We start from the raw sequence: 12,941 nt of genomic DNA on the forward strand, positions 1-12,941 counted from the left end.
GGCCGTCTTCTGTAAAGAAGTGGCAGTCACCATATATATATATATATATATGTATATATATATATATCATGAATTTCCGACAGCCTTAATATGCTATGATTCTGCAACACTTAAAACTCTACAATTCTCACTCCCTCCAATTTAATTTTAAATAATGACATCCAATTTAACACTTTATAGAAAGATCTGTTTCGTTCTATCTAGACAATTTCCGGTCAGAGTAATACGAGCTTTCACGGACTTTACTACTACTTGGTATACTCCATTTAATGGCTCACTAAAAACGAAACTTGGTAAAAAGTTTTTACAACTTGTAGAAAAGCACTTTCCACCAGGAAATATACTTCATGGTATTTTTAATAGAAATACCTTAAAATTAAGCTACAGTTGTTGCGATAATTTGGAAAGGATTATAAAAAACATAATAATAAGATACTAAAAAATAAGAGCGAAACAGCTAGTGTAAAGGATTCTAAAGTTAATGTGTATAATTCTAACGCTATTAAAAACTGTAACTGTAAAATACCTAATACTTGTCCTTAAATAATAAATGGTTAATGCCTTCAGTAGTATACCAAGCAAAAATATTTACAGAGGAAAACCCAAATGAAGAAAAGTTTTATATAAGTAGTACGCAATTAACATTTAAGGAGAGATTCTATGGACATAAAAGTTCTATGTTGAATCAAAAATATGAGAAAGATACTTCATTATCAATATACTACTGGAAATTGATTAAGGAGAGAAAATACCTAGATTGGAATGGAAAATCATTAAAAGAGCTAATGTATGACTTTCATTACATGCACTGTGTTTTCTATGCCCCCATGAAAAGCTGGAGATAACTAAATTTAAAGATCGTGACAAACTATTAAATATAAAAGAGGAAACAGCTATCTCTTGTAAACATTTTCAAATTCATACACTAAAGAAATTATAAAAACCATATTACTAAAATAGTAGTAAGGTGTTAATTTAAATAAATAAACTCATATACTTCTATATTGAGTAAAAGATGACGTTTGATTGAAAGTTATTCAATACCTAGTTTAATTTTTAATTATTTATCGCATATTAAATCTATCCATTTTACACATGATCCTATTGATATTTTTTATTTACTACTTATTTTAATCGTTAATCTATCATGAGTTAATGAGATAGAAATAGATATATACTCTTAGCCAGATTGATTTAAATATAAATTATGCATAGTACTTTTACTTCGAGTTGCCTTATTTTCTCCTTTTTTATGTTGATATATATATATATATATATATATATAATTTTTAACATCTTATTGAAATTCTTAACTACTTAGTTCAATCATTAATTAATCATTTCCTTTTATTTTAAACGTTAATCACTTGTTTTAAATGAAATTATCCTTATAAGTTAAACGATTTATATCTTCGTAGTCGAGTAATATAAATAAAATAATGCATAGTTCTGATATAAAACGCAACTTTCTAAACTATGTAATTCATAATTAATCACTAAAGGTAAGCTAAGCCTTCAACACCATCATAAGTATCATAAAAAAGCGCATATATATTCTAAACCGAGTAAAATGAGTTGGAGGAGAAATCCTTCACGACTGAGACAATTTTTATTTTTGTTCCTTTTCTCAACGTTAAAAAACGACCTGGTGTCTAACTCTGTCCCGTGGGGAGGCATTGTAAATAGGAACTAAAAGTCACTTTTAATTTTATTTTTTAATTTTTAAATTTTTAATCCTTTTTTTAATCATAAATAACCATCTCATAGATATTTTATTTACTACTTATTCAATCGTTAATTTATCATCTCATAATTTTATTTAGTTTTAAACGTTTAATCACCTGTTTTAAATGTTATGTTATGTTTTAAACGTATATTATATATTTTAAAAATAACTAGTATAATGAATAAAGATTGGATTATTAATCTTAACTGATGAATGTATATAATGTACAGAATAGACATGAATATGGTTGAAAAAAAAGCATAACTATAAAATTATATTCCACATCAATTTGTATAATGTGATAACCTATCTTATCTGGTTACCCGTGTCTTAACCTTGGAAATGATATTATCCCATTTATTGGTTTTAATTATAAAAAGAGGTAATGTTTTTGACGGATACTCTCGTGGATATCCTTGGCCTGATAAGGTGATTTTCCCTGGCAGGGTGGTTACTGAAACATGTTTGCATATGTGTAGCCATTAGTTATCACATCCAACATATTTATATATATATTATGTAACTTCCGGCTATCTTCAAATATACATTGTCAAACTCGAGATATTTATGTCGGACAAGGGAATCTGCAAGGAATTTCGAACAGAACTTTTTATTTAATCAGCGGGGCTAGCATGTTCTTGCTCCGGCAATGCAATTGTATTCTTCAACAGCCAGACTTTTACTTATTAATGCGTTTTTCATAGCACTTTATCCGTAACGCCATGGCTCATTATAAATGTCTTAAGACTCCTTTACGACTGATGGAACAAGAGCATAGCATGCTACACCTGCTGATTAAATAAAGAGTTTAATTCCCGAGTTCGACACGACACACCTGTAAATTCAGAGGTTACATCGGCTGAAACGTTGTGCGAATAACATTGAAGATGGAACAGTAGTCAAAATAATCTATATTATATACATTATCAATCCTTATCTAAAAAATTCAAAAACATTAACACAGTTTCCAATTTATTTATATAAATCCCCGTTCTTTATGTAAACAATTGCTTAACGAAAATACTCGCATACCAAATCAATCAAATGAATTCAAAATAGTAAAATATTAACATTTTCTACTAATCCGCATGAAACACGATCGTCGATGGTTGTTAGTATTAGTTTCCACACTTCTTTTAAGATGCAGGTTTTTATAAAACGGACCACGTAAAGGTTTCCAACATCCCTAGTGAAAATGATCGTGTGGAATCGATAAGATTGAAAATTGGGACACTCATCTGCTTACCACGTCAAGCTGAAATCTAGAATAGCAAAAACATGGCATGTGTGAATTTTGTGGAAATGAGCGCAAACCTTCGACAGTTAGCATAAATTTTTATCGACAATACAAAACTTATATGGTCTAACTTAGACACGTTCATTGGTCATCGACAAAGGTAAAACTGAAACGGATAAAAAAAATAAACATTGTTTCCGAAACAAGTAAATAAAAAATGAAGACAAAACAGAGACTAAGCGTGTATTCAAAACTTTAAAAAAAACTTAATAAACTTACAGAATAGAAATTAAAATATTGCTAGAATAGAAAAAATACAAATTATGTAAAGGACGAATTCCGAAGGATTAGATGGACGTTTTACACTAAGAGTATACAAAGTTCAATTCGATAAATAAAAAATACTAAGAAAATAATGCAAGCATTATTCAATTGTATCCTTAAAAAAAAGAAAGGCAATACTTATACTGATAAAAAAAAATTATCACGATACTTTAAAAAAATAGAACACTATGTCAGAAGAACTGTGCGGAAGAAAGTTATAGGAGATTGAGAACGAGGATTAGAAGCCTCGGCCGGTGACGAATTTGGAGGAATTCCTAAGAGAAAAAAAGTAAGCAAAAAAAATAAATGCTAAGGAATTGTCAGCAATTTCCATTACACTCAATCGTTGCATAAATCTAAGCGAACATTCCGTGAGCAGAGTTCCCCCCCCCTAGAAATGCTTTCTGTGAACACACAAATACCCATAGAACTGCTTCCCGGTTAACTATAACATGGTTATTTTTATTAAAACGTAAACAAGTTCTTGAAGAGCCGTCATCAAAAGTGAATTAACTTATAAAATTTCCATTATGGTACCTATTACCCCGTATTTTGAGTGGCTTTCAGCACTTGAAGACTATATGATGTAAAAAAAAATGTATTCTACGCCAAACAGAACAGACATAACATCGATAAAATCTAATTTATAAAACTCACTATTTCTGTCTGTCTGTCTGTCTTAATATTTTCAAACTCAATCACTTCTTAAACTAAAAGTCGCAGAACGGCGCTAAGGGCCTCAAATGATGGGATTTTTTTATGAACCATTCTTTTATGGGTCTTTAGCGGGTTAAAATATATTTTAAGGGATTAAAAAGGGTCAAATTTGACAAAATTGTTATACATTTTGTCAAATTTATCTTAGTTTATGCGTATCACATTGGTACAGTGGTAACGTCACCAGTTTTTAATGGTGCTGTTTTGCTTTTGATTCTAGCACATAGCACACAAATATTTTTTTGTTACTTTTGAAATCACGATTCTATAATGATATATATATACAAAATCTGGACGAATTAAAATATCATATTTAAGCGTATTTAACGACTGGCCAAAGCTAGCGCCCCCCTTCGCCCTTGCTAGTAGTTTTATAGTTTACATCGATTTTCTGAGATTCAAGCCGCAGACCATATGAATTAACTTATGAAGTGACTTAACCGTTACGCCACGAAGCTCTAAATCACTTTACGTGTTTTTTATCGCCTTTAAACTTATGTCGATTTTTGTTGATTTTCTTTTCACACACACACACACACACACACACACACACATATATATATATATATATATATATATATATATATATATATATATATATATACTAAATACTATACTAATATATATAAATATATATATATACATATATATATATACATATATATATATATATATACTAAATACTATACTAATATATACATATATATAGTCCACTCGTTGGCCTTAAAGGGTAAGATTTAAAATGTTCAAAATAAAATGTGATTTTGATATTATATTGTCCTTCATTGTCTTGAGAAAACATTTTAAGTGATGAGTGAAAAAATAGAACTCAGGAAGCCTCAAGAGCATTTCTGCAAGCACTAATTTAAATTAAGGAGGCTTTACTAAAAGCAAGTTTCTAACTTCACCCTTCTTGAAGAGAAAATATTTTTTAAGTAAGGCCTGAAAAAAAATCGTTAGAATTCACACGAGCCCTACTAAAAGCAGTAAATAAGGTTATAAATATGATTATTGTTATATACTGTATATTTATATTAAAATCAGGGTTTTTTGTTTTTGTTTTGTAACTTAACGGGGTTAAATTACATTTATTTTTAAGAAAAACACGCTCAATTAAGTTAAAACAAAAAATACAGTTGAACTTGCGTAGGCTTTAAATAGTAGCAGTGGCTTTTAATATCGAACTTAAGACAGGGCAGCCATGAAATAGGTAAGCAGGCGAATTTTTCCAACCAGACGTCAGAAACCGGATGAACGGTTTAAACGCTCAAGCAAGATAGCTGATCTGAGTTTATACATATATATATATATATATATATATATAATTTAAAGGAGATTAGAACAATAGTCTAAAGAGCTAAGTGTATTTTAATGTAACAGTGAAATTACTAGTTTAATTAAAATACAGGAAATAGAAAGTGCTCGTTGTAATTTAGATATATAATAAGCTCGATAGTTAAATGTCCTAGAGCTAATTCAATATTAAGTAATGTGATTTATAATTTAAAAATAAAAAAAAAAATTTTTAATTTAAAAATCAAATTTTAATTAAATTAAAAATCAGTTTCATAAGAAGGAACAACAACAAAATCAATTATCTGTACGATCGTTTCGGAAATCCGTGCTTTTTATTGTGGTATACATGAAGTTATGTAGAACAATTATATATAGTTTTTTTGGTAAGCACGGTCTCCTCATCAGCAAATTTAGGGGGATTTTTATTGAATTTAAAAGACACCATAAATAAACCTAGCATTAAAAGTAAGGCAGATGAATCTGAAAAAATTGAAATAAAAGGTTTGGATTTAAAATTTATAAGAAAATTAATATGGGTTAGAGATAGAAATGAGTAGAAAAAATATATATTTTTGAATTTACATAATAAATTTGATTTAAAAATATATAGAGATAGTTACTCTATATATATAGAGATAGTAACTTTTTAGTTTTTCTTTTTTTGAAATCAGGAACTGTGTTTAAAGTAGTCATTTAGATGTTTGCTATAGCTTTTTATTTTATTGAATGATGAATTTTAAAAGGGCGACGCTCGTGCAATAAATTGTTTCCGTTAGCGTGTTTTTGATTTAAAGACGCTACAGTTTATATATAGAGAGAGAATATTTATTTTACAAGTTTTTAAGGGGAGATAATTGTCATGTGTTCTTGACTTATTTATTATTTGTTTACTGGTTTTCTAATATTCAAAATAAAAATAATATTAAATTTCTTTCTTTTGACATCGAATCATATTACCAATCTATATCACCTATCCTACTTAATAAATCTCTATTAATGGCCCGAAAATTAACTAATATAACTCAAGACGAAATTAAACTAATACTTATAGCTAGACAGTCTTTAATAACATTTGATAATAAATATTGGACCAGGAAAAATACCCCTAACCACTTCAACATTTTAATGGGATCGACGGACTCGACTCGGGTCACTGATCTAGTTGGCCTTTTCCTTTTAAATGAAATACATTGTATACTCCATAAACAATTCAAACTTGAAGGAGGGCTATATAGAGATGATGCACTTTTCATAACGAATTCTACTAATAAAAATTATGAAAAAGCAATTAAAGCTCTACATAAATTATTTAAAAATTATGGACTTAGTATAAAAATCGACCCTAATAAAAAAATTGTTAATTTCTTAGACATAACCTTAAATCTTGAAAATTCTACCTTTGAACCATACCATAAACCTAACCCATCGCTTCTATATGTCCACAATCAATCAAACCACCCTAAATCAATATTAAAATCAATAGTTCCCAATATCGCTTTAAGAATTTCTAGACTGTCTTCTACTAAATCAATATTTACCAAAAATGAAAAATACTATAATGAAGCCCTTAAAAACTCTGGATATAATTCACAAATTAAATTCATAAATGAAAATGATAGAAACATAAACTGCATTAAAAAATAAACCTATTAAGAGCGTAATAACATATAATATGGCAATGTCTTCCCGTATACGAGTTAAGAAAAATAACCAAGAGACAAAAAAAGATAAAACCAAACTACAAATATTAGATAATAATACAAATAAACAGCAAACTAAAACCCGTAAACGTAAGAATAGACACAAGGAGATCCTATGGTTCAACCCCCCGTATTCCAAAAACCTAGAAACAAACATAGCCAGAGAATTTTTTAAAATATTAGATAAGAACTTTAAAGCCCCCCATAGATATAATAAGATTTTCAATAAGAACACAATTAAAGTCTCTTACTCTACTATGCCTAACCTTCATCAGAAAATAATTAGCTCTAATAATAAGAAAATTAATAAACTACAAAATACAACTATACAAAATACATCGGACTGTAACTGTAGAAGAAAAAATAAATGTCCCCTACAAGGCTCATGTAAGATTAAAAATGTTATCTATAGCTGCACAGTATCAAAAACTCCAAATCTACAAGAACCTATTAACAGCCATAACTCAACTACCAGATTAAATAATAACACCAACTTAAATCAATTTACCGATCAATTACTAATCAACCCACCACATAATAATCCAACAATAGACCTAACGGAAAATAATCACAATAATCAAGAGGTAATATATATTGGTTCCACATCTGGCCTAATAAAACATAGAATTTCAACGCACAAACATTCTTTTAAAAATAACTCTCTATCAAACCAAACTACTCTATCCAACTATATTTGGCAACTAAAAAATAGCAATATTTCTTTCAACTTAAAATGGCAAATAATTGAGACTTGCAAATCATATAAACCAGGAGATAAATTTTGTGCACTATGTACAAAAGAGACCCTAAAAATTTTAAAATATGAAGATATAAAAAGTACAACCAAACTATTAAATTCAAGACACGAGCTTCTGACATGTAATCATAAACGTTGGTTTAAATTTAATAAATATAAACCACCTTAAATCATTAAAAATTACTCATTAGTAAAAATAGATTACAATTATTTTTTTTTATTTTTTTTAATAAATTAAGTTAGACCAATTACCTCCCTTAGACCCGTAAAACAAATAATAAATAAAGTCAAGAACACATGACAATTATCTCCCCTTAAAAACTTGTAAAATAAATATTCTCTCTATATATATAAACTGTAGCGTCTTTAAATCAAAAACACGCTAACGGAAACAATTTATTGCACGAGCGTCGCCCTTTTAAAATTCATCATTCAATAAAATAAAAAGCTATAGCAAACATCTAAATGACTACTTTAAACACAGTTCCTGATTTCAAAAAAAGAAAAACTAAAAAGTTACTATCTCTATATATATAGAGTAACTATCTCTATATATTTTTAAATCAAATTTATTATGTAAATTCAAAAATATATTTTTTTTCTACTCATTTCTATCTCTAACCCATATTAATTTTCTTATAAATTTTAAATCCAAACCTTTTATTTCAATTTTTTCAGATTCATCTGCCTTACTTTTAATGCTAGGTTTATTTATGGTGTCTTCTTTATATTCAATAAAAATCCTCCTAAATTTGCTGATGAGGAGACCGTGATTACCAAAAAAAAACTATATATAATTGTTCTACATAACTTCATGTATACCACAATAAAATGCACGGATTTCCGAATCGATCGTACAGATAATTGATTTTGTTGTTGTTCCTTCTTATGAAACTGATTTTTAATTTAATTAAAATTTGATTTTTAAATTTTTAAATTATAAATCACATTACTTAATATTGAATTAGCTCTAGGACATTTAACTATCGAGCTTATTATATATCTAAATTACAACGAGCACTTTCTATTTCCTGTATTTTAATTAAACTAGTAATTTCACTGTTACATTAAAATACACTTAGCTCTTTAGACTATTGTTCTAATCTCCTTTAAATTATTAGCTCCCTACAACAGGTTGAGTTTATATACGTAATTGTAGATATGTTTCATAAGAAGGACTTGCAATTATCAACTAAATGCATCCCCATACCACCTAAAGACACCTTTATAACCAGCTTAATTACAAGTATAAATACATTTATAAGGAACTTGAGATGGAAAGCTTACCATTTTGATAATTACCAAAATGAAACCACAGAACCAATACACCACCAACCTGGAGAAATAAAAGAAACCATCCTCAGACAAGACAATGAAGAAAGAAAAGCAGCGAAATACTACAGACTAAAAACATACAAAAACCCTAAGAGAAACATAGACACTGAACATTTTGAAAATGACTTAATCAACCTGATTAAAAATATTAAATTTAAGAAAAATAAAAAATATATCACTCCAACACTTAAAAAAATAAATAAATTTTCAAAATCTATTTCTATAAGCCACCAAAATAAACTCATAGTACCGGCAAATAAAACTGGAAATTTCTACACAATGGACTATATACAATATAAAAATCTAATATATAAAGAACTTAATAAAAATTATAAAACTACTAATAAATCAGCACTAAATAAAATAAATAATGATGCAAAAAACATTTTAACTAAACTTAAAATAGATAAATACACAGAAATAACGGTACCAGGTACCCCGAGATTTACTTTAAAAGACCACAAACACAGCTTCAATATTAACCCTACTATTAGACTCATTTGCCCCTCGAAATCAGATATAGGACTGGTTAGTAAAAACATATTAGATAGAATTATCCCCAAAATTAAATCCATAATAAAATACCCACTATGGCAATCTTCCAACCAAGTAATCGACTGGTTTTCTAATATTCAAAATAAAAATAATATTAAATTTCTTTCTTTTGACATCGAATCATATTACCAATCTATATCACCTATCCTACTTAATAAATCTCTATTAATGGCCCGAAAATTAACTAATATAACTCAAGACGAAATTAAACTAATACTTATAGCTAGACAGTCTTTAATAACATTTGATAATAAATATTGGACCAGGAAAAATACCCCTAACCACTTCAACATTTTAATGGGATCGACGGACTCGACTCAGGTCACTGATCTAGTTGGCCTTTTCCTTTTAAATGAAATACATTGTATACTCCATAAACAATTCAAACTTGAAGGAGGGCTATATAGAGATGATGCACTTTTCATAACGAATTCTACTAATAAAAATTATGAAAAAGCAATTAAAGCTCTACATAAATTATTTAAAAATTATGGACTTAGTATAAAAATCGACCCTAATAAAAAAATTGTGAATTTCTTAGACATAACCTTAAATCTTGAAAATTCTACCTTTGAACCATACCATAAACCTAACCAATCGCTTCTATATGTCCACAATCAATCAAACCACCCTAAATCAATATTAAAATCAATAGTTCCCAATATCGCTTTAAGAATTTCTAGACTGTCTTCTACTAAATCAATATTTACCAAAAATGAAAAATACTATAATGAAGCCCTTAAAAACTCTGGATATAATTCACAAATTAAATTCATAAATGAAAATGATAGAAACATAAACTGCATTAAAAATAAACCTATTAAGAGCGTAATAACATATAATATGGCAATGTCTTCCCGTATACGAGTTAAGAAAAATAACCAAGAGACAAAAAAAGATAAAACCAAACTACAAATATTAGATAATAATACAAATAAACAGCAAACTAAAACCCGTAAACGTAAGAATAGACACAAGGAGATCCTATGGTTCAACCCCCCGTATTCCAAAAACCTAGAAACAAACATAGCCAGAGAATTTTTTAAAATATTAGATAAGAACTTTAAAGCCCCCCATAGATATAATAAGATTTTCAATAAGAACACAATTAAAGTCTCTTACTCTACTATGCCTAACCTTCATCAGAAAATAATTAGCTCTAATAATAAGAAAATTAATTAACTACAAAATACAACTATACAAAATACATCGGACTGTAACTGTAGAAGAAAAAATGAATGTCCCCTACAAGGCTCATGTAAGATTAAAAATGTTATCTATAGCTGCACAGTATCAAAAACTCCAAATCTACAAGAACCTATTAACAGCCATAACTCAACTACCAGATTAAATAATAACACCAACTTAAATCAATCTACCGATCAATTACTAATCAACCCACCACATAATAATCCAACAATAGACCTAACGGAAAATAATCACAATAATCAAGAGGTAATATATATTGGTTCCACATCTGGCCTAATAAAACATAGAATTTCAACGCACAAACATTCTTTTAAAAATAACTCTCTATCAAACCAAACTACTCTATCCAACTATATTTGGCAACTAAAAAATAGCAATATTTCTTTCAACTTAAAATGGCAAATAATTGAGACTTGCAAATCATATAAACCAGGAGATAAATTTTGTGCACTATGTACAAAAGAGACCCTAAAAATTTTAAAATATGAAGATATAAAAAGTACAACCAAACTATTAAATTCAAGACACGAGCTTCTGACATGTAATCATAAACGTTGGTTTAAATTTAATAAATATAAACCACCTTAAATCATTAAAAATTACTCATTAGTAAAAATAGATTACAATTATTTTTTTTTATTTTTTTTAATAAATTAAGTTAGACCAATTACCTCCCTTAGACCCGTAAAACAAATAATAAATAAAGTCAAGAACACATGACAATTATCTCCCCTTAAAAACTTGTAAAATAAATATTCTCTCTATATATATAAACTGTAGCGTCTTTAAATCAAAAACACGCTAACGGAAACAATTTATTGCACGAGCGTCGCCCTTTTAAAATTCATCATTCAATAAAATAAAAAGCTATAGCAAACATCTAAATGACTACTTTAAACACAGTTCCTGATTTCAAAAAAAGAAAAACTAAAAAGTTACTATCTCTATATATATAGAGTAACTATCTCTATATATTTTTAAATCAAATTTATTATGTAAATTCAAAAATATATTTTTTTTCTACTCATTTCTATCTCTAACCCATATTAATTTTCTTATAAATTTTAAATCCAAACCTTTTATTTCAATTTTTTCAGATTCATCTGCCTTACTTTTAATGCTAGGTTTATTTATGGTGTCTTTTAAATTCAATAAAAATCCTCCTAAATTTGCTGATGAGGAGACCATGCTTACCAAAAAAACTATATATAATTGTTCTACATAACTTCATGTATACCACAATAAAAAGCACGGATTTCCGAAACGATCGTACAGATAATTGATTTTGTTGTTGTTCCTTCTTATGAAACTGATTTTTAATTTAATTAAAATTTGATTTTTAAATTTAAAAATTCTTTTTTAATTTTTGAATTATAAATCACATTACTTAATATATATATATAATTATTTACTATAATAATTATGAAATAATTATGAAATTATATATGTGTGTGTGTGTGTGTGTGTGTGTGTGTGTGTGTGTGTGTGTGTGTGTGTTAAAGAGAAAGAAAGAGATTCTTTATACAGAATTTTTTTAGTAACCAGGTTTTAAAACTGTGGAACTTATGTTTGGGCCAGATGAACGCATGCGCACAATTTTGCTTTTTATTTTTTATTCACCCCAAACAAGGAATATTGCCAGTTGAACGTAAGGGCAAACTATTTGAAACTATGCCTACAGGGACACTATATAGGGAGATGAGCAGGGAAATGTCCGTTAACAATAGACATAACTTTCTGCATGTTCGTGCAGTGAGAGAAGCAGGAACCAGGGAGAGAGTTCCAACGTCGAACAGTTCGAAGGAATAAACTATTATAGTAGAAGGCTTTCGGCATGAAAGATTGTCAGATTAAACTGGTGCGCAATTGCTACAAGTTTGTCAGAGCAGATTAATAGACTTATAAAACAAATACAGAGATGCAACATACGGCGATGGGACAGGGGGTAGAGCTTGGTTCGTAGTGCGGGATCTATCAGATTTGTAATTCTTTTTTTAATCCTGTCTATAATAGATAGACTAGTGGTATATGCACCAGCTCAAATGTGGCCACAATACTCCAGTCATGGGTGAATGGTGACCTCGA

Source organism: Euprymna scolopes, chromosome 36 (genome assembly GCF_053919585.1).
Source record: "Euprymna scolopes isolate OS-2025 chromosome 36, ASM5391958v1, whole genome shotgun sequence".
In the NCBI taxonomy this organism is placed as follows: domain Eukaryota; kingdom Metazoa; phylum Mollusca; class Cephalopoda; order Sepiida; family Sepiolidae; genus Euprymna; species Euprymna scolopes.